The sequence below is a fragment of the Carettochelys insculpta genome, chromosome 1 (assembly GCF_033958435.1).
Source record: "Carettochelys insculpta isolate YL-2023 chromosome 1, ASM3395843v1, whole genome shotgun sequence".
NCBI classification, from domain to species: Eukaryota; Metazoa; Chordata; order Testudines; family Carettochelyidae; genus Carettochelys; species Carettochelys insculpta.
Genome location: NC_134137.1, coordinates 260,748,103 through 260,768,682, shown reverse-complemented (window position 1 = coordinate 260,768,682; position 20,580 = coordinate 260,748,103). Strand labels below are relative to the sequence as shown.

The following is a 20,580-nucleotide window of genomic DNA, read 5'->3' as shown; positions in this document are numbered from 1 at the left end:
AGGGGCTGGAAAGAGAGTGTCTCTCAACCCCTCAGCTGATGGCCGCCATGGCAGACCCCACTATTTCGATGTTGCGGGATGCGGATCGTCTACACGTGCCCTACTTCGACATTGAACGTCGAAGTAGGGCGCTATTCCCATCCCCTCATGGGGTTAGCGGCTTCGACGTTTCGCCGCCTAACATCGATTTCAACTTCGAAATAGCGCTCGCCACGTGTAGCCGTGATGGGCACTATTTCAAAGTTAGTGCTGCTACTTCGAAATAGCGTGAACGTGTAGACACGGCTCTTGCCAGAGGAGGCTGTTAAGGCTAGGACTATAACTGGGTTTAAAAAAGAGTTAGATAAATTCGTGGAGGTTCGGTCCATTAATAGCTATTAGCCAGGATGGGTGAGGAATGGAGTCCCTAGACTCTGTTTGTCGGAAACTGGAGGTGGATGGCAGGAGAGAGATCGCTTGACTGTTACCTGTTCAGTCCACTCCCTGTGGGGCACCTGGTATTAGCCACTGTCGGCAGATGGGATGCTGGGCTGGATGGACCTTTTGTCTGACCCAGTATGGCCGTTCTTATGTTCTTACTCTGGATGCCGTGATTGCTGGGTTCCCTGATTACTCTGGTTTTCTTCCCCACTCTACCCAAAGCAAGAAAACTTGCATGGGATGCTGTCCTGGGTCAATAAAATGCAACTTCGGTCCAACTCTGTTTTCCTTTAGTTGGACCATCTGACCCATTTTCCCCTAGCCAGTCCCTTATTTAAGCCATCTCACAGGCGTACCGGCTTTTTTAAGAAAATGGGCAAATTCTCCCATATTTTGCGGGGCTTCTGTTCCCCGGCATTTGGTGTCTCGTGGCAGAAGCCTCCGCTGAAGGCAGCTGCCCAGTTCCCTGGTGCCCATGCCTTGGGGCAGGAGCTCCTGCCACGGGGAGCCCCTCCGTGGGGCAGCTGTCCCATTCCCCATCACACCACAGTTGCAGGTCCCTCTGCCGGCAAGCTCTGCCTCATTCCCCAGTATCCTGTGCCTTGGGGAGGCAACTCCTGCTGCAGGGAAGCTCCTCCATGGGGCAAGTACCCTGTTCCCCAGTGCAGCAGACCCTGCTGCCATGGATCCCTGCCGCAGGGCAGCTGCCACATTCCCTGGCCCTCTCTGCTAGGAGGGTGCAGAGCCCCTATTTTTGACAGACCCTGCCAAGGAGCTTGTGGAGCCCCCATCCTCCAGTCCCTCTCATCGGAAGGCTGCGGGACCCTCCCCATCTCCAGTAGCCCCCAATGCCAAGGAACCCTGACGTGGGACAGCAGGCCCCCATCCCCGGAGGCTCATGTCCTGTACACATAGGGCAGTGTTGTCACTCTAACTTTAGGGCTATTCTCTTCTTCACATCAGCCGATTTATCTGGACCACTGGGGTGAACAGACTGGTGTTGTGAAATGAGAGAATGTCAGAGTCCTGGTAAGGAGGGGTGCATGGTGAATAAATGCAGCTTTAGGAGGGACGTTGGCTGTTTTGGGCGATGAGAGTGTTTTGGTCCCCTGAGTCAAAAACCTTTCCTGCCCTGCCTGCAAGTCACTTTCATCCCACAGGTGGGGAGAGCAGACCTGCAGTGCAGCAGAGGGCACCTCAGAGCCACATCTTCTTCCTCGAGTGTCCCCGTGGGTGCTCCACGATAGGTGTCGGGCTCGCCCCGGCGCCGCAGATCGGATCTTTCCAGCAGTTTCTGCTGGACCGCGCATGCGCCGGCGCCCGCCGCTCCCTTGCGCGCTCCCGGCCACATGCGCGATCCAGTCCCCGCCAGTTCCTTCTTAACCGCCATCGGCTGCAGACGGAATCCTCTCAGGCTGCGGCCAGAGTCAGCATATTTAACGTTCTTAATGTGTTTTTAGAGTTTCTTTTCAGTCTTTCAGTCTTTAAGTTAGCTTGTTATTTTTCTTATTGCAAAAAAAAAATACATATATATATATATATATATATATATATATATATATATAAATATATAAAAGCCTGAGTAACAAGAGGAGCAGCAGAGGCCCGGGGACGTAAGGCCATTAGGCCTCCTGCCTCGGCAGGCTGGGTCCGAGAGGGGAACAAGCACAGAGAAGGTGCTAAGTACCCTATTAACAACTCAAAGACTCACCGCAATGTCCTCTTCAGGATTCAAGAAGTGTGAGTCATGCCACGAAGCTATGCCAGCCTCCGATGGGCACAGTCAGTGTATTAGGCGCCTGGGGGAATCTCATGTCACCCAAAAATGCTCCTTCTGCGCAAAGCTCACGGCTAGATCAAGGAAGGACAGAGAAATGCGGCTAAAAATGCTGCTCTTTGACAAGGCCCTCCAGCCAGACGTGCCGGAGCGGCCCCAACAAGGGGGACCCGCAGGGGCCCATAAAAGGAAGGCGGCTTCCCTCACCCCATCAGTGCAAAAACGGAGGAAGCTCTCGCCAACCCGATCCCTGCCGGCAGCCACAGCGAGAGGGACGGATGCAGCACATAGCCCTCAGCCGCAATCACAGACGAGCGGCGGCGGCGCGGAAGTGCACGTGGCAGAGGCTGAGCCTCCGATAATCAAACAGCCGGCCCGCACTGCGGGCAGAGCGGCAGCCAGGCAAGCGCCGGAACCGGCGGCACCGCAGCTAGTGGCACAGACCCCCGGGGCGCCAACGGTGCAGAGCTCGTAGGCACGCGGCCTGCAGGCGCTGGGGGAGACCACCCACGCGGCACCGCAGCGAAGCGTGCCGAGCGCGGCACCGACAGCGGGGCCGAGATCCCCGGCGCGGAAAGGGGCGGAGTCAGCCCCACAGGGGAGGGAAAAGGCAGCAGAGAAAACCCGGCACCGCAGCCCTTCTCCAGACAGGGCTGCAGGGCTGCTCTCTCTAAGCCCTCCCCTTATGTTGCGAACTCCAACAAGGAGGCAGGGGTCTCCCCCAGTCTACCCTGAGCCTCCCTCCCCGTTCCTCCAGCCAGCGTCACCATGGCTCGGGCCACCCTCACCTTTTCTGGGATTTGACCCCCTGGAGTACTATCACAAATCAGTCTCACCATTGTCTCAATCACCCAGACGATCTCGCTCCCTCGGACTCCGGGGGTATGCGCCTCGAGAGTGGTCCAGGTCTCCATCCCAGGAACCGTGCCCGTGTTGCCATGGTCTCCCCATCATGCGGGGCATAGACACCATAGGCATACCCCCAGGGACAGGTCCCCTCAGACGGTTCACTATCCCCGAGGGCAATCGTGGACGGGGACGGAAACGCAAATATCTCAGGGGGAGTTGATTCTGGAACCCCGAGATTTCCCCTCGCAAGCCTCCAGCGAGAAGATGTATCACCGTCAACAGGACCCACAGGGATCCAGAGGGGCTTACCCTAGTAGTTCCTCTCTATCCTCCCCCGACGAGGCCACGGCCCCAGGGGACGTCCACCCCCCGGACGATCTCAAACAGTTCCAAGAGCTGTTTAAAAGGGTGGCCTTTACGCAAGGCATCCAAACAGCAGAGGAGCAGGAGAAGCACCATAAGCTTCTCAAAAACCTGAGACCTCCGGCCTCTTCCAAAATAGCTATTCCGCTTGACGAAGCAATTATGGAGTCCGCTACCACGATATGGCAGACCCCTGCGTCCGCTCCGCCTATAAACAAGAGAGCGGATAAGAAATACTTCGTCCCGGCGAAGGGCATGGAGTTCCTGTTCAGTCACCCACAACCAAATTCTCTGGTGGTGGAATCGTCTCAACAGAGGTCGAAAACTTCTCAGTACAAGACAGGGGGAGCGGACAAAGATGCCAAGAAGCTAGAGTTATTCGGCAGAAAGGTCTACTCCTCCTCTACCCTACTGTTGAGAATGGCAAATTATGCAGCACATCTAGCGAACCATAACTTTGACAATTACTCCAGGCTGACTTCCCTCATGGACTCTCTTCCAGAGGATAAGAAGCCGGTGCTGAAGGCCATCGTGCAGGAAGGCTACGCAGCCTCGAGGACAGGAGTTCAGATCGCCCTGGACGTAGCAGATACGGCGGCACGGTCAACGGCTACGGCAGTGGTCATGCGCAGGGAATCCTGGCTTCAGACATCGGGTATCCCGAGGGATCTGCAGGCAAAGATCGTTGATCTCCCCTTTGACACACAGAAGTTGTTTGCTGAATCAACTGATTCGGTCCTTCATTCCAGTAAGGACTCAAGGGCTACTCTCAGAACCTTAGGGATTTATAACCCTCCATACAGGAAGAAAAAGTATTACCCTCAGCAAAGACGATACCCGTATCAACCCCAGCGTGCTCACTACCAAAGGGGCTACGAGCAAGGGCAGCATCAACAGCACCAACAGTACAGAACTCCCAGGCGACGTTCCCAACAGAGCCGTGCATCCTTGGGGCAGGGCCAAAGGCAACAAGCTTGACAGACAGATCGAGGGCTGCACTATCACTACCATCGCGCAATGTCATCCAAAGCTAATGTTCCATCATCGCCTCCAACCATTCTACGCCCAGTGGCAAAAGATCACCACAGACAAATGGGTACTGGAGATCATAGCCACGGGTTACGCGATCCCCTTCCAGTCGCTCCCACCGCCACGACCTCCACCCAGGCCCCATCTAAAGGACGCCTCGCACGAAGCGAGACTCAAGCAGGAGGTGGACCATCTTATGCTTATAGGGGCAGTGGAAAGAGTGCCGGAGCAACTCCAAGGGAAAGGGTTCTATTCAAGATACTTCCTTACAGAGAAAAAAACACGAGGCTGGAGGCCCATCCTAGATCTTCGAGGCCTCAATCGGTACTTGCGCAAACAACGCTTTCGGATGATCACAGTCGCCTCTATACTTACGGCACTGGACGATGGAGATTGGTTCGCAGCCCTTGACATACAAGATGCGTATTTCCATATAACAATCCACCCGGCTCACAGACGTTTTCTCCGGTTTATGGTCGGCAAAGAACATTTCCAATACAAGGTTCTGCCGTTCGGCCTCTTCTCAGCCCCCGGAGTATTTACCAAGACCCTGGCAGTGGTGTCAGCCAACCTGCACAGACAGGGGGTGTTTATATTCCCATATCTGGACGACTGCCTACTGAAAGGGGCCTCGAAGGAAGAGGTACTACGCATGATACACGTTACAGCAGGCACGTTCTGTTCGCTGGGCCTGGTCATCAACCTGGCAAAGTCAAAGATCAACCCCACACAGGACATAGATTTCATAGGGGCACGCATAAACTCCATCACAGCAAGGGTTTATCTACCAGATGCCTGCTTTCGCGCCATTGGTTCCCTCATACAAGTCATCACCTTCAGCCCCACGGTGCCGGTTCTAACGTGCTTACAGCAGCTAGGCCATATGGCAGCAGCAACGTTTGTAGTACAGAACGCCAGATTGCATATGCACAGCATGCAGCACTGGCTGGCGAGCGTCTACAAACCGGCAGCACACACCGTCCGCAGGGTGGTGTCGCCCACGACAGAGGTGCGCAGATCCCTGCAATGGTGGGTGAACCCCAAGGACATGCTAACAGGGGTACCCTTTCATCAACCACAAATATCTATCTTTCTCACCACCGATGCCTCCCACATAGGGTGGGGAGAACACATGGGCGAAAAGGTGATGCAGGGACTGTGGTCCCCTATGGAACAGTCGCTGCACATAAATATGCTGGAGCTCAGAGCAGTGTTCAACGCCTGCAGACACTTTCGAGACCATATACAAGGCAAAGTGATCGGGATCAATACAGACAATACCTCCACCATGTTTTATATAAATCGACAAGGAGGAGCTCGGTCCTGTGCCTTATGTGTGGAAGCAGTCCGACTGTGGACCTGGTGCGTCGCCAACAATATAACTTTGAAAGCCTCGTATTTACCAGGCGCTCACAACGTGCAGGCAGACCAGTTGAGCAGGCACTTCGCACTCACACACGAGTGGCAGATCCGTTCCGATCTGCTACGACCAATTTTTCATGCATGGGGGTTTCCCCAGGTAGACCTGTTTGCCACTCATCGCAACAGGAAGTGCCCACAATACTGCTCCAGGGCAAGACTGGGACGGGGGTCCCTGGGAGACGCATTCGCGATCTCGTGGAGGGGCCCCCTGCTCTACGCATTTCCTCCCACAGTGCTCATCCACAAGGTCTTGCAGAAAGCCAGGAGAGAGAGAGCCCGCATGATCCTGATAGTCCCAACTTGGGATCGACAGCAATGGTTCCCCTTACTCCTGCGCGTGTTGGACCGCCCACCGATGCCCTTTCCGGTGGCGCCGGACCTGTTTATGCAAGCCCAGGGGTGTATAGTGCACCCACACCCCCGAGGCCTGCGACTGCAAGCATGGTTAATCCATGGCTCAGCTCCCTAGAGAGCACATGTACGGAGGGAGTGCAACAAGTCCTAGAAAGCAGCAGAAGGACTTCCACCAGGAAGACCTACAAGCAGAAATGGACTCCATTCACTGCATGGTGTTCTACCAAGCAATTAGCTCCCCTTGCTGTGCTTATACCTGTAATATTAGAATACTTACTGGACCTCAAGAGAGGCGGACTCTCCCTATCCTCGTTGAAGGTCCACCTTGCCGCTATATCGGCTTTCCGACACGAAGAGGAAGGGCCCATGGTGTTCGCCCATCCCATGGTTACCAGGTTGCTGAAGGGGCTGGTAAACCTGTACCCCCCTCGGAAACCGCTTCCACCTTCGTGGAGCTTGGACCTGGTGCTTAACGCACTAACGGGACCACCATTTGAATCCTTAGCCACAGTTTCCCTCTGTCTCCTTACGAGAAAGACAACCTTCCTTCTTGCAATCACGTCAGCTCGCCGGGTGACCGAGCTCGCGGGAGTTATGGCAACGCCAACCTGCACAGTATTTTCGAAGGAGGCGGTAACCTTATGGCTGCATCCAGCCTTTGTTCCAAAAGTTTCTTCAGAGTTTCATATTAACGAACCTATAGTCTTACGCTCGTTTTATCCAAAGCCTTATAACTCCAACAAAGAGGCGCGCCTACACCTCCTGGACGTGAGGAAGGCGCTGGCTTTTTATATAGACAGGACTAAGTCCTTCCAAAAAACGGATAGACTCCTAGTCTCTCTTGCTCCCAGATCAAAAGGAGAAGGTCTCTCTTCGCAGAGAATCTCGAAGCGCATCGTATCCTGTATAAAAACGTGCTACGAACTTAGAAAGACTCCTTTGCTGGCCCCGCCTGGGGCTCACTCCACCAGGGCGGTGGCGGCATCAACAGCCTTTTTCAAGGGCATTGCGCTAAAAAACATCTGCAGGGCGGCAACATGGTCATCCTATGACACCTTTGCCAAGCATTATGCCCTACACAGGGTATTCCAAGAGGATACCCGTCTCTCGACAGCGGTCCTTTCGGGGGCAAGCTGCACATAACCCGATTACCCACCTCCTTTCTTGGGTTACTGCTGGGTAGTCACCTATCGTGGAGCACCCACAGGGACACTCGAGGAAGAAAGAGAAGTTACTCACCGTAGTAATGATGGTTCTTCGAGATGTGTCCCCGTGGGTGCTCCACCACCCGCCCATCCTCCCCGCTTCGGATCTCTGTTCAGTGTTTTTCAGGAGCATCCGAGGCGGTTGGTCAAGGAACTGGCGGGGACTGGATCGCGCACGTGGCTGGGAGCGCGCAAGGGAGCGGAGCGTGCTGGCGCATGTGCGGTCCAGCAGAAACTGCTGGAAAGATCCGATCTGCGGCGCCGGGGCGAGCCCGACACCTATCGTGGAGCACCCACGGGGACACATCTCGAAGAACCATTGTTACTACGGTGAGTAACTTCTCTTTCCCTGTCCTGAAACCTACATAGAGGACAGGGAGCTAGAGAATCTTTCACCTGCCCAAAACTTCCTGGGCTGGCCTTGCTGTTGCCTTCATTTTATTTTATTCATCAAAGAGCAGCTCCACCCTGGTGCCTGCTCCTGGGGAAAGAGAGAGAAACAGAGCAGCGGCTCACACCTACATGGGTACCTGGAGCTGGAAAGGGAAACAAACAAAACAGTTCAAAGTAACAGGCACACCACCTGCTGGTGCCTCCCAGTTTCAGGGGTTGTGAAGCAGAGATTGGCTGCTTTGGTGTTCTACCATGATAGTGAAAACTTTAGGTAGATGGGGGAGCTGAGATCAAAGCGACTCCCCTCTCAGCCCACATGCTGTTCCCCTGGCTTCTGCAAGGCAGGTGCAGGTGAAACATTTTCTGTTTGGTCCAATGTATATGTCCCTTTTTCTTCTCTCCATCAAATAACACACAGTCATTCCCAAATCATCCCTCAGGACTCGCTAGGAGTGGATATGGGTCAGACACTAAATAAGAAGAGGGTCATAGGGAGAACTCATACCACAAACTCTCTGGGCAAAGCTAGCGCACACCAACCTACCGCGTTGGTTTGGGGGGTGAATTCACTTCCTCCCTTGGTGCTTTAGCTCAGCTAGGAAGATAATTCCTGATTGTTGCCTCAGGTGTAGAGAAGTGGGAGTGGGGTAGATATGAGGTCAGTGGTAGGACAGTTTGGCTCTGGGTGGGTGAGAGGGTGCCATGGTGTTTCCCTGGAATGGATAAAACGCGATACAGGAACACTGAAATGTAGGAGCTGAACAAGGTTTTTCTGTTGCCATGTATTTGTATTGTGGCTGTGGGGGGCAGCCTCTAAATGCAGAATTGGAACTTCTCCTTGGGGTTGGCAGCTATGGTGACCTGGCTTTCCTTTCTTCTGTCCTGCTCTTCTTTTTGGGGGGCTGTAGAACAACAAGCCAAGGAGTGATGGAGATTCCACAAGCTCCCTGGAATAAGTTGCCTAGGAAGGCTGTGGAATCTGGGTCACTGGAGATAATTAAGAGAAGGTTAGATAGACACCTCTTGGGGATGGTCTGGATGGTGCTTGGTCCTGCCGAGAGGGCAGGGTACTGGACTCAATGACCTCTCGAGTTCCCTACAAGTTCTAGTGTTCTGTGGTTCTGCGAATCCTGCCTCAGCTGTCATATGTGAGTTAAGTGGCTATGTTTGCTTCTGTTGAGCCAGCACATGCTTCCATGATGTGATCTCTTATTTGTTTAGACAGCACCCATTGGCTCTCCATCCCTGAGCTTCCCTGGACATTTCCCTCTGCTCCAATGCTGTTCCTGTTCTATCTGGCGGTGGGAGGCAGTGTATCAACTGCTCCCTTCCGTGGCTTTTAGCTTCTAGGTGTGGATGATTTGAGATGGATAGGGGTATTTAGAGCCGTACAAGCTAAGCTGTGACTACACTTTGGTCTTGGTTTCTGGTAACTAACTCTTTCCTCCCCTACACTTAGATGGACCAAGAGTTCAGCTGAGAAGACACTGGATTCCCCAGGCACTCAACTATATATAAATTAGAGATGGGGAATTATCTTGCTAAGTAAATCCCTCCCACTATCAGACATCCTGTCCCCTTCTTCAAATTACACCAGAACAGGGGCTCACAAACTGTGGCACACCTACCCTGAAGTTACATGAGACATTCTGGGAGGAACATAGGAGAAATTTTGCAATGGTGGATTTTATGTGTTAATTATCTTATTTATTGTATTGTCATAGTAGGCTACTCAGACAAAGCCTTAAAACTCAGTGGGAATTTGTTATATAAAAGACAGCAATTAGTTTACTTCAAGATGTACCAAGGAGAGTACAGGCTCAGAGAGAGGCTGATGTACCGAGCCCTCACCTCCACTCACCATCCAGCACAGTGATACTGTGCCGCTCAAGAACTGCCCAGGCCAAGTCAGCTCAGAACTCAGTCAGGGCTGAGGGCATTTTGGTTACATCACACGGTAGCTGTATGTTATGGTGACATAGGATGGATATCTAAAGACGGGTAGTGTAAGAAAAACACAGAGTGTATCATGATGAGAAGGGTAGGGGTAAGTGGGCTGCTGATAGGCCTGGAATGGTGGTGGAGGGCACACGTTTACAAGAAAAACAAGCTTGGGAACCTCTGCTCTAGCGCAGTGGTTCCGAAACTTTTCACAAACCTCTTTTGATTTTTGAGAAACCCTCACGCCCCCGCCTATTCTTTACCATCATTCAACCCCCTTTCACAAAAAGTTCAATTTGTAATTTAAAATAAACACAAAATCTTGATATAGAAATGTTAATTAAAATTAAAAATAAGCACAAATGGTTTTTCTTGGCCCCTTGAAGGTGTCTGGTGCAGCCCCAGCTAGCCAGCTACCTGAGCTCTGTGCCAGCTTCCAGAGCCGCCCACATGAGCCCTGTGATGCTGGCGCCAGCCACCCACCCACCAGCCAGCCGCCTGGGCCAGCCATCTGCTGGCTGCCTGAGCCCTGCACTGCTGGGACCAGCTGCCTGCCTACCAGCTTGAGCTGCCCAAGCCCCACGTTGCTGGGGCCAGCTGCCAGCCCGACCTACCTGAACCCTACGATGCTGGGGCCAGCTGTCCAAGCACTGTGAGTCCCACAAGTAAGCTGCCTGCCCTAGCCCCGCAAGCCACTCGCCCAAGCCCCTCCCATCCCATAAAGCCAGGCACCACCAGCCCCCGGTTCTTATCCCCTCACCCAACCTAGGCACCCCCAGCCATCCAGCTAACTCCGTTCTCCTCCTCCCCCTCACAACCCACACTCAGTAATCTTTGCAGAAGGCAGCTAGCCCCACGTGGGTCTTTGCCAGCTGTCTGCTTTTTATAGTGGCTGCGTAAAATGGCAGGGGCTGAGAGCCAGAAACAAGGACCAGCTTTTTCTTCAGGTGGGGGAATGTTTCGGGGGGGACTGGGTCGCCTCCCCCCCCCAAATTTCTTCATGCCCCCAAGGGGGTCACACCCCCCAGTTTGGGTAATCATAGTCTAGAGTATCAGAGAGGTAACCGTGTTAATCTGTATCTTCGAGAGCAACAAGAGTCCTGTGGCACCTTATAGACTAACAGATATTTTGAAGCATAAGCTTTCGTGAGCAAAGATCCCCTTTGTCAGATGCATGAGTGGGAGCGGGGGGGTTGAGGAGAATTTAAAGAGAGGAAATTCTTGATTCACACTGTAAAGTCTATAAAGTCTTTTGTTTTCATTCCGTTCATGGAGCTTCCAGTTTAACAGGCTTGAAGTTTGTGTAAATGACAGTTTAGGACTCTTGATACAAATGCCAGGGTGGGGGTTGTGGGGAGTACTGGTGTTGCCTTGACCTTTTCAGAAGACGCAGCAGTATTTTGCAGGAGTGAGGAGACCTCTGATCCCTCACACTTCGGGCTGTTGAGTTCAAAAGACAGGAATGGACTCTTGGCAGAGGCTGACTCATTGTTTGTCACTGCTTGCTAATCCATCTGAGTTCATATGAACGCTTTGCAGTAATGGTTTTGCAGCAAAGCCATGCCTTATCAGAGGGGAAACGTCATTGGCTCAGGAAGAGTGGAAGGAAAGAGGGAAAGTGTGCCAGGAAGGCAGTAGCGTTGCCCACCCTTGAATTCCTGGAGCCTCTGTCGTTTGTCCCCACCATCTCCAGCTCTCCCACATCCTCAAGTGCATGAAGCAAAGGAGTATTAGGGCAGGGGCCTCAAACTTGGCAAGTGCACTTTTTTGTCCTTCCCACCCCCCCGCTGCTGAGGATAGTGCAGTGAGGCCTGACCACAGATGGCACCCTGCACCAGCCTCCAGCCCCCATGCAGTCCCTGAGGCCACATACCTGGGGGACGGTGTGACACCGCGGGAGGGGACAGAATGGTGTTAGGAAGGGGTGTGGCTTGGGGGGTGGGAATGAATGGGCCCTGCCAGCCCAGGGGTACTCCTGGGCTGGATTGTGCAACTGATCCAGCTGGGAATGGCCCGTGGGCCGGGAGTCTTGAGTCCCCTGAATTAGAAGGTTAGCTATCAAGGCCCCGTCTGTTTGAAAAGCTAGCCGTGCTGGATAGGAATGGGGCCTGTGATATGACAGGGTCTCTCGGACAAGAGGCTGTCACTTTCCAGTCCTGGAGGTTGCCTCATGTTCCATTGAATATGCATTGAACCAGAAAAGCAAAGCTCTCACTTTAGCTTTCATTTCCCCCGTTACATTTCTTTTCCTGCCCTCGCCCATAAACCGACTCTTATTACCGACTCTTGGTTTGTTTTCATCTCCTTGCAGAATCCACTAATGTTCTCCAGGCACAGAAGAGTTGGTATCACATAAGAGTGGTGTGAGGCAACCTGTCCCTCACCCCTGCCGCAGTGGTTCTGCCATGCACTTGTCACTGCGTAAGTCTAACACCTATCTGGAATGGCAGTAATAGACCATCAGGATCACTCCCCTTCCATGGCCTGCATCCGTTTGCTGGAACTCTGAATCTGTAGCCTCTCAAGAGGCAGTAGCCCAATGATATTGAAGACACTGTTTTGGTTACAAGAACTTGAGGTCCCAACTATTCTTTCCCAGTTTCCCCTGCCTTGGCCTGACTTGGTCAGATGATTTGCAGACAGGCCCTTTGAGATATTCATTCCCAGAAGAGCTTGTTGACAGTCTTATTTTCCAATGCACCAATAGTTTAAACTGGTGCACTGAGGTTGCCTGCTTTACACTGGCCTCTGTCAACTCTGATAACTCTCTTGCATCATAGAAATCCCTGAAGGAGGGAGAGAATATATCAGTGAAACTATTTTTCCTGTAGGGGGTAATACCTTGCTTCCCTCCAGTCTGTCTTAGTTTTTCAGTAGCTTCAAAGACTTTAGCCTAGGATACAAGCTGGTCCTTCAAACTTCCCTCCTGCTCGAAAGATAAGAATGCTAACTGGTACAGAAAAAAAGGCTTCTATTGTTATCCCACTGTCCAGCCCAAGGCCAGGCTTGCAGCTGTAACTCACATTGCTTCTGATAAGGTCAGGTTAACCTTTCTTTTTTTTGACAAGTCACCGATAGACTGATTGATTTGTGAGGGAGGGAACATTAGCTGGGCCCTTAATTTTTTATCTTCTTCTGAATTAGTCTTTGCTTCTCCTGACCCTGCTAAGGCTATCTGGCTGAGGTCATCTCAACAAACACCAGAAATATTCCCCGCTTCCTTCTAGAGGACTTGCCAATATTTCTGACTTACTCAGAATTAAGCTTTCCTGACCTCGGCTATTACTACTCCCCTTATCGTGAGAGGAAAATGTCTTGTATCCACCTGTCAGTTAATGCTCTCAAAACTAAGTTTGACCCTTTTTGTCTGTTCAGAAACTACTAGCTGCCGTCTGATAAGAAAAAATGGATGCCCTTCAGCTTCCAAAATGGACTCCATAGTGCTTGTCTGTCCTCTTGAGATATTTGACTGCTGAGCTAGAGGGATACTTTCCAACACCCTCTTTTGTATACTGGAGTCATTTGTTCTGGGAATGTATAGATTCTGCTGATGAGGACCTTGCAGGGTTAATAAAAGGGAAGGAGGGAATAGTGTGCTGGCTACCCAAAAGACGCCCGAGTCTGTTTCAATTTTCACGGTTATAACCAGAATAAACCTAACTTTAATTATTCCTCTTATTGGACAAGCCATAAAGGGAACTATTAAAGTGACCATTCCTTTCACCCTGGCATTTTTTGAGGGAAAACACGGAGACTTCCAGTCTTCTTGTTTCCAGATTCCCTCAGTCTACCATTCTGGAGAACTCTTGGTTTGGGTTTAGAGGAAGACTACTTCTGGGCCTCCTTCCCGTCTTGAGGGTATGTCACAGTTCTTAGTTCTGTCTCAGACAACATTGTTTCCTACTTGAGATTAAACCATGCATGCCACTCTCCAAACTGTCTCCGGCCGTTTCTACACATGCCACTTTCTATAAAACTTCAAAACTTCAAAACTTTTCAGGAAGAAGGGGCCTCCAGAAGAAGGACTTCCTTCCGGAAGACCACCCCCCCCAGGGGCCGTGGTTCTAAACAGCGTTTTGCAGTCCGGAAGAACGTCTTCTGGACTCCAAATCATGTGACCTTATGCTAATGTGGCACGAGGAGTTTTCATCTGCACCTCATTAGCATATTCCGGGCCATTTCGAAAGTGGCATGTGTACGAGCGGCCTTTGTGTGGCGCTTATTCATTGTCACAAAGAAAATAGGCAAAATGGAGAAGTATCATTTAATGGGGAAGAGACATAAAACACTGTAACAGGACAGATATTCTAGCCATTAATCCAGCCAACTATTTGTCATCTGTGAACCTTCAGAAAGTGTTAGCTGGACCTCAGTAATAAAAATTTCGGCCTCAGGTATATTTCCAATTCATGATCACATCTCCCCTTTTTGATTTAATCTTGACAGTCAGAAGTTGGTTTGGGTTTTTCTGTTACAAACTTGGCAGTGGGTAGCCCACTTCAGAAGTGATAATTTGGGAGTAATTCTGTACCTGGGCGAGCGTGAACTCCTCAGTTCCTCTTGATGGTAAGTGGAGATAGATGCTGGAACTTTGTTATTGAGTCAGGTTATAGGTGAACAAAAGCAAGTCTTCTGTCTTCCAGCAATGCTCAGATGTCTGGGGCCTGTTCCCGAAAAGGCACAGACCAGATCTGTCCATCCCTTAGAAGAATAACAGAGAGGCAGCCGTGTTAGTCTGTGCTCCAACAGAGCAAAGCAGCAGAAATGTAGCACTTTAAAGACTAACAAAATTATTTATTCCGTGATGAGCTTTCGTGGGACAGACCCACTTCTTCAGATCGAAAGAAATGGGTCTGAAGAAGTGGGTCTGTCCCGCGAAAGCTCATCACCAAATAAATCATTTTGTTAATCTTTAAAGTGCTACATTTCTGCTGCTTTGTTCCCTTAGAAGACAGTGAAAATTAAAAAAAAAAAAAAAGTTTTAATCCCACCTGCTTGAGAAGGGATTTCACCTGTTTCAAACTGAGATCGTTCCCTGGACTATGTGGCTACGTCTACACGTGCAGCCAACATCGAAATAGCTTATTTCGATGTTGCGACATCAAAATAGTCTATTTCGATGAATAACGTCTACACGTCCTCCAGGGCCGGCAACGTCGATGTTCAACTTCGACGTTGCTCAGCCCAACATCGAAATAGGCGCAGCGAGGGAACGTCTACACGTCAAAGTAGCACACATCGAAATAGGGATGCCAGGCACAGCTGCAGACAGGGTCACAGGGCAGACTCAACAGCCAGCCGCTCCCTTAAAGGGCCCCTCCCAGACACAGTTGCACTAAACAACACAAGATACACAGAGCTGACAACTGGTTGCAGACCCTGTGCCTGCAGCATAGATCCCCAGCTGCCGCAGAAGCAGCCAGAAGCCCTGGGCTAAGGGCTGCTGCCCACGGTGACCATAGAGCCCCGCAGGGGCTGGAGAGAGAGCATCTCTCAACCCCCCAGCTGATGGACGCCATGGAGGACCCAGCAATTTCGACGTTGCGGGACGCGGATCATCTACACGGTCCCTACTTCGACGTTGAACGTCGAAGTAGGGCGCTATTCCTATCTCCTCATGAGGTTAGCGACTTCGACGTCTCGCCGCCTAACGTCGAAGTTGGTGCCGCTACTTCGAAGTAGCGTGCACGTGTAGACGCAGCTTGTATGAGCAAAGAATTCTACAGCTGTATCGTGTCCTCTCCCAAGCCTGCCTCCCAGAGGCAATGGGTTTACCTTACCATCTCCCCACAGCCCCACCCTTCCAAAAGCTTCCCTCCCTCTTGTGGCTGTCTCCTGTTCCAAAGGCTCTCTTTTGGAACCTGACTGCATACTGACCACTGATGAGTGTTTGGAAGGAGGTTCACTGAGCATGCAGGATGGGCCAGGAGATACGCTCTTTCTGAGAGAAAAATTCAGGTCAGTGCACTAAAACACAAGGCTCTGAGAAGGGTGCTTTGAATGCAGGGAAATCCTTTGTTTGGACACGTTTCTCGGTACTGACTGTCTGCCTCTGGGAGGTGTCCCAGGTTTCTATGGCTTTGAGTAGAAGTCTCCCAGTCCATAAAGCAGATGGTCTGAGCCACAGTGCTGTGCCCTGGGGAGCAGAGTAGTTCTCTTAAGTGTCTAGACCCTGAGGCCCAGATGGAGAAGCCCTTCCGTAAACTTGTTGCCTTGCTCTCGGTGCCAGACTGCCCTGAATTTGCAGCTGCTACTACATATCATGAGCAACTCATGCGTTAGGTTCTTTCCAAATATAAAATAAAGTAAGACAATGCAAAGAGTAGTAATGGCATGATGGTTATAAAATAAAGGGAAAGGCTGGGGGAGGAGGAGGATAAAGGAAAAGGCTGGGGTGAGGAGGAGGAGACATGTATACATGGGCCCTTTGGTTCCAAATTACCCTATAACAGCCCTTATAGTTGCTTGTAATTGTCTTTTTGGAGGGACCTCTTTGGGAATGTTTTCTAACCGTCTTTTGTTTTAGAGCAATATGAATACTCTGACTTGCTGTGTCTGAGCATAAAAGGTTGACATTTAGAGTTCTAGGCATCAAGAGAAGCCAGGGTACTTAAAATTATTTTTTGTCCCCAGTAGAAACAGAGGATTTTGACCAGTATTGGCCTTATCTTCCCTGATGCTGGCAATTACATACACTCCTCCTTTTTGCTAGAAAATCACCTCTTATCATTCATGATCCCCAGAAAGAATTTTTAAACACACTGCTCTGAGATCTGTAGACTACCTCAATCTACAAATTATTCCCTTCTAATTTAAATATCTTAATTTTGCAATGGAAGAACACTTTTTGTAGCCTTGCCATTTGGCTTAGCATTGTCTCCCTCAACTGAACTTTGGTCTAAGGATAGGTCAACACTATAGACCTTCCAGTGGTACCACAACGGAATGAAAGAGTGCTCTTCCAACAGCATAACTAAACCACTGCCAATGGGTGTGTCTACACCAGGAACTAACTTTGAAGTTAACTTCGAAGTTAGGCTCTACTTTGAAGTAGCCAGCAAAGAGTCTACACACATCTTCCCAGCTTCAGAGTCCTTAGTTCATTCCTGGGAATGGAGTAGTGCCCTACTTCGAAGCTTAACTTTGAAATAGGGGGTGTGTATGTAGACGCTCAACTTCGAAGTTGCTTACTTCAAAGTTGTACTTCGAAGTAAGCAACTTTGAAGTTAGTTGTGTAGTGTAGACACAGCCAATGAAAGGCAGTAGCTACATCCGTGAGAGAGCATCTCCCACCAACATACCGCTGTCTGCATCACCATTTTTGTCAGTGAAACTTGCGTTGGTCAGGGGTGTGTTTCTTTTCAGACCCTGGAACAACAAAAATTTTGCTGACAAAAATGCTAACCTAGACAAAGTATTGAGTTATGGTGATGTTGATAACCGCAGCAGAAGGAATATGCAAATCCCAATATCTAGATTATCTGTTGCCTTGATCCCAGTCCAGATAGACAACTCACTGAGATTCTCAACAGGAATAAATCCTGTAGACTCAGAGGTTTATGATCAGCTTCAGCGAGCGTTCCCTAACCTTTCCACAGAGCCTAGTACAGTAAACTCTTTCCTATCTGGCACTCCATTATCTGGAACTCTCAAATAACCAGCATTGTAACCATAAGTAAATTTTAGTTACATGTTCCATAAGTATAGTATAGTGAAAGTAAATACATATAAATATAGCAAATATAGTATAAGTTTACAGTGTACAATATTACTGTTGGTAAATAAAGTACTCTGTATATACATTTTTGTTTGTTTCTTAATATCAGATCTTGCTTTGCTTTAGTGTTATGCGGGGGTAGGTATACCTCTCTATTATCCACAATATTTGAATAGCTGGCAAACTCCTGGTCACAGAGCTGCTGGATATGAAAGAGTTTACTGTACAACTTAGGACTGTGACCGCAGTTGTGATCTAGGTGTAATACAGAATACCCCACTATAATGTGGTACTTCTTCATCTCCTGGACTCAGACACTGTTAATGCACAGTGCAACACAAGACATAAACATGTCCCCAGTCTGTAAGGGGTCACCAACAGGAGTCCTTACACAGTCAGATCGCCATCCTTCCAGCAGGGTCTTTTGTGTCCAGCAGAGGAGGCCTGCTCCAGAAACCTTTCCAGAAGAGAAGCATTAATAGAAATGCTAAAAGGTGAGAATAACCATGGGTGTTTTTCTGGCAGGTTGTGAAGTCCACAGATGGCCCCATGCTTGACTGGGGGAAATGGCCAGCTGTAGAGACAAAGATAAATATAAACTGGCTAGAGTTGAGGGTTATTGGGAATGCCATGAGACATCTGGTTCCCATTTCCTATTCTCATTCTGTCCTGATTCAAAGTTCCAAACACACAGCAGCAACTCACACAAATGGGTGAGGGAGATGCAGCACGCTCCTGCAAACAGAGGCGGTATTCCTCTGTTATTGGGCCAAACAACAGAGACTTCTAGTTTTAGGGTATGTCCACACTGCACAGCTTTTAGCAAGAAGGCTGTTTCAACAAAAGTCAGCTTGTGAGAGCACTGTCTGTCGGCACGTTTGTTGACAAAATACTTCTGCCTCCTAGAAGGACATTTTGCTTCGTCAACAGTGGTGTGTGTGTGTGTGTGTGTTACGTGCCCATGAATGCCAAAAGTTTTTTGTCAATCAAGCGCAAATGTAGACATACTCAGGGCTACCCAGTGGTGTCAAAGGGGGCAGTTGCCCCAGGGCTTGGCAACTCAAAGGGCAAGCTCCTGGCCACTGCTGCTGAAGCCCTGAGCCATTTAAGTTGCTGCCAGAGCTCTACACTGCATGCTCCATGCGGCTCTGAGGGCTTGGGAGGACGGCGCTGTTGTCTGTGCATTGCGAAGGGCTGGTTTCCTCCAGTCCTTTTGCCTGAGACCCTGCCTCTTTGGGGAGCACAGGGCTTCCCCCCCTCACCTTGTCCAGGGGCCCGTGCAGGCTTTCAGCTACCCTGGACATACCCCTGTCCACTTACGTAAAACTCACGCTGTTTGGTTGTGTCAGCAGTCCCTGTCCCCACAGGGAATGTGACTCAAATGAGCAGCTCCCACAAATCATCTTCTGGAAAAGGGGAACTCCATGCACCGATTCACTTTCTCTGAGCTGCAACAAAAACAGAAAGCAAGGGAAATCAATGCATTCTCCTTCAAGTGATCTGGTCCCCTGATGTGTGCCTTTTCTCCTTTTCCAGTTCCTGCTCAGACAACCAGACAAATTAGAACAGAGAAAGCCATATTACTCTTGCTAGCTCCTTTTTGGCCCCATGGGTCCTCATTCCCCAGGAACCCAGAAATGTCATTTTGGGTCCCCCACAAGAGTCTGCTCTCACTAGATGACTTGAAGTTCAATCAGACCCTGACATCTTGAACTCAAGGGCGGAATTGGATGCTGTCAGTCAATGGTTTTATTCCTTTGAACTGGGAAGGATGTTGTTTGAGATTTTTACACAGTTAACATACTTCCAGGAACTGGAGTCCAGGCATGGCATCTGTTTTAAAAGTTTGTAAAATATTGCCTCGCTTTCTTATTTGATGACTTCATCAAAGAACTAAACGTGCAAGCACTTTGTGTGATCAAATAGAAGTTTTAGAGGCCATCAGCTTATAAAGAGAATCTGATATCCTGTCTGCAGGTTTTCCAAGGCAAGAACCAAACTTTGCCCATTTTAAAGTTTCCACTTGGAAGCTGCAAATGGAACTTGGCCCTGAAATGTGTCATGGAACAGCCATTTGAGCCAAATGTTGTTTTGTTTAGCAAAGAACAATTTCTGCACTTTTTACCCCACTAAGTGGGTACTTCAGCTGATGCAGGAATTCTTCTTTAAAATAATCGTCCTTAACTATCTCATTTAAACTATTTCCTTCTATTTAAGGAGGTCACGTTGCATTTACTTGATTGGAATGTGAGTTGTTCACTGCTAGTGAGGCAAAACAAAGACATTCAGAAACACATGTAGGGGTGGTGGGTTTTGTTTGCGAGGTGGAGGGAATCATGTCAGAAAAGACCAATGGCAGAGCTGTGAAAGCTACCATATCTAAGTATCTGTCATCGAGTACTATAGGAGGTCAGGTGAAACACCTTCAAGAAAATGGAATGAGTCAAAAAGGAGTCATTCTCCATTTGAGGAGCAGAAGGAAACAGTCATATGAAGTAATCTGTAGAGTGGGGATGCAGGCATCTCTTCATTCATTTATGAGATGCTCTCAGGTAGACACTTCTTCCACAAATGAAGTGGCATTGGGTCCTGCCTGTTGTCATCCTTTCTTTATTTCTTTCTTGATTGCAGAAGGTCTGACTTTCAAAATGATTAGTAGGAGTTGGTAATTAGCTGGCTGTATGGCCTGGGAAAAGTGAGAGAGGATGAGCCTGGTAAATACTCATGGATTCAGCTGAAATGGAAGGCAGAAGAGAATCAGAAGTGTTTATGAATGCTCTGATTCCCCTTCCTTTTATGAATCTTAGCGTTAATGCTGATGTAAACAGAATGTGATGAAAAGGAGAAAGACCAGCAAAGGGACTTTAAAAGATGATAGATCCAGTATTGTTGCAGTTAGGTGGGAGAGATGCAAGCCTGATTGCACAGTGTTAACTAGTCATGGCTATCCTAGGACACAGTTCTTAAAAGCACTCATGGATTTTACCACTGTCGGTCTCTCTGCTTCCTGCCACATATTAAGTTCATATAGGATTCTCTAGGCAGTGGGGCACAGCTTTCAGCCTTGCCTGGATCTTCTAATTCCATTTACCACCTTCCCACTAAGTCCT

General features: G+C 49.7%; 1 protein-coding gene across 6 annotated transcripts in view; it reads left to right on the top strand.

Moving 5' to 3' along the window:
* Positions 1 to 20,580, top strand: part of CECR2 (CECR2 histone acetyl-lysine reader) — a 151,848-nt gene that overhangs the window by 93,932 nt on the left and 37,336 nt on the right. The window contains exon 1 of one of the 6 annotated variants that reach the window (XM_075005749.1): positions 10,411 to 10,418. The exons of the other annotated variants lie outside the window; for them this stretch is intronic. The gene's annotated coding sequence lies outside the window, so the exon portion shown is untranslated. Of the gene's footprint in view, positions 1 to 10,410; positions 10,419 to 20,580 lie in introns of those variants that run through there. 6 annotated transcript variants of the gene reach the window in all.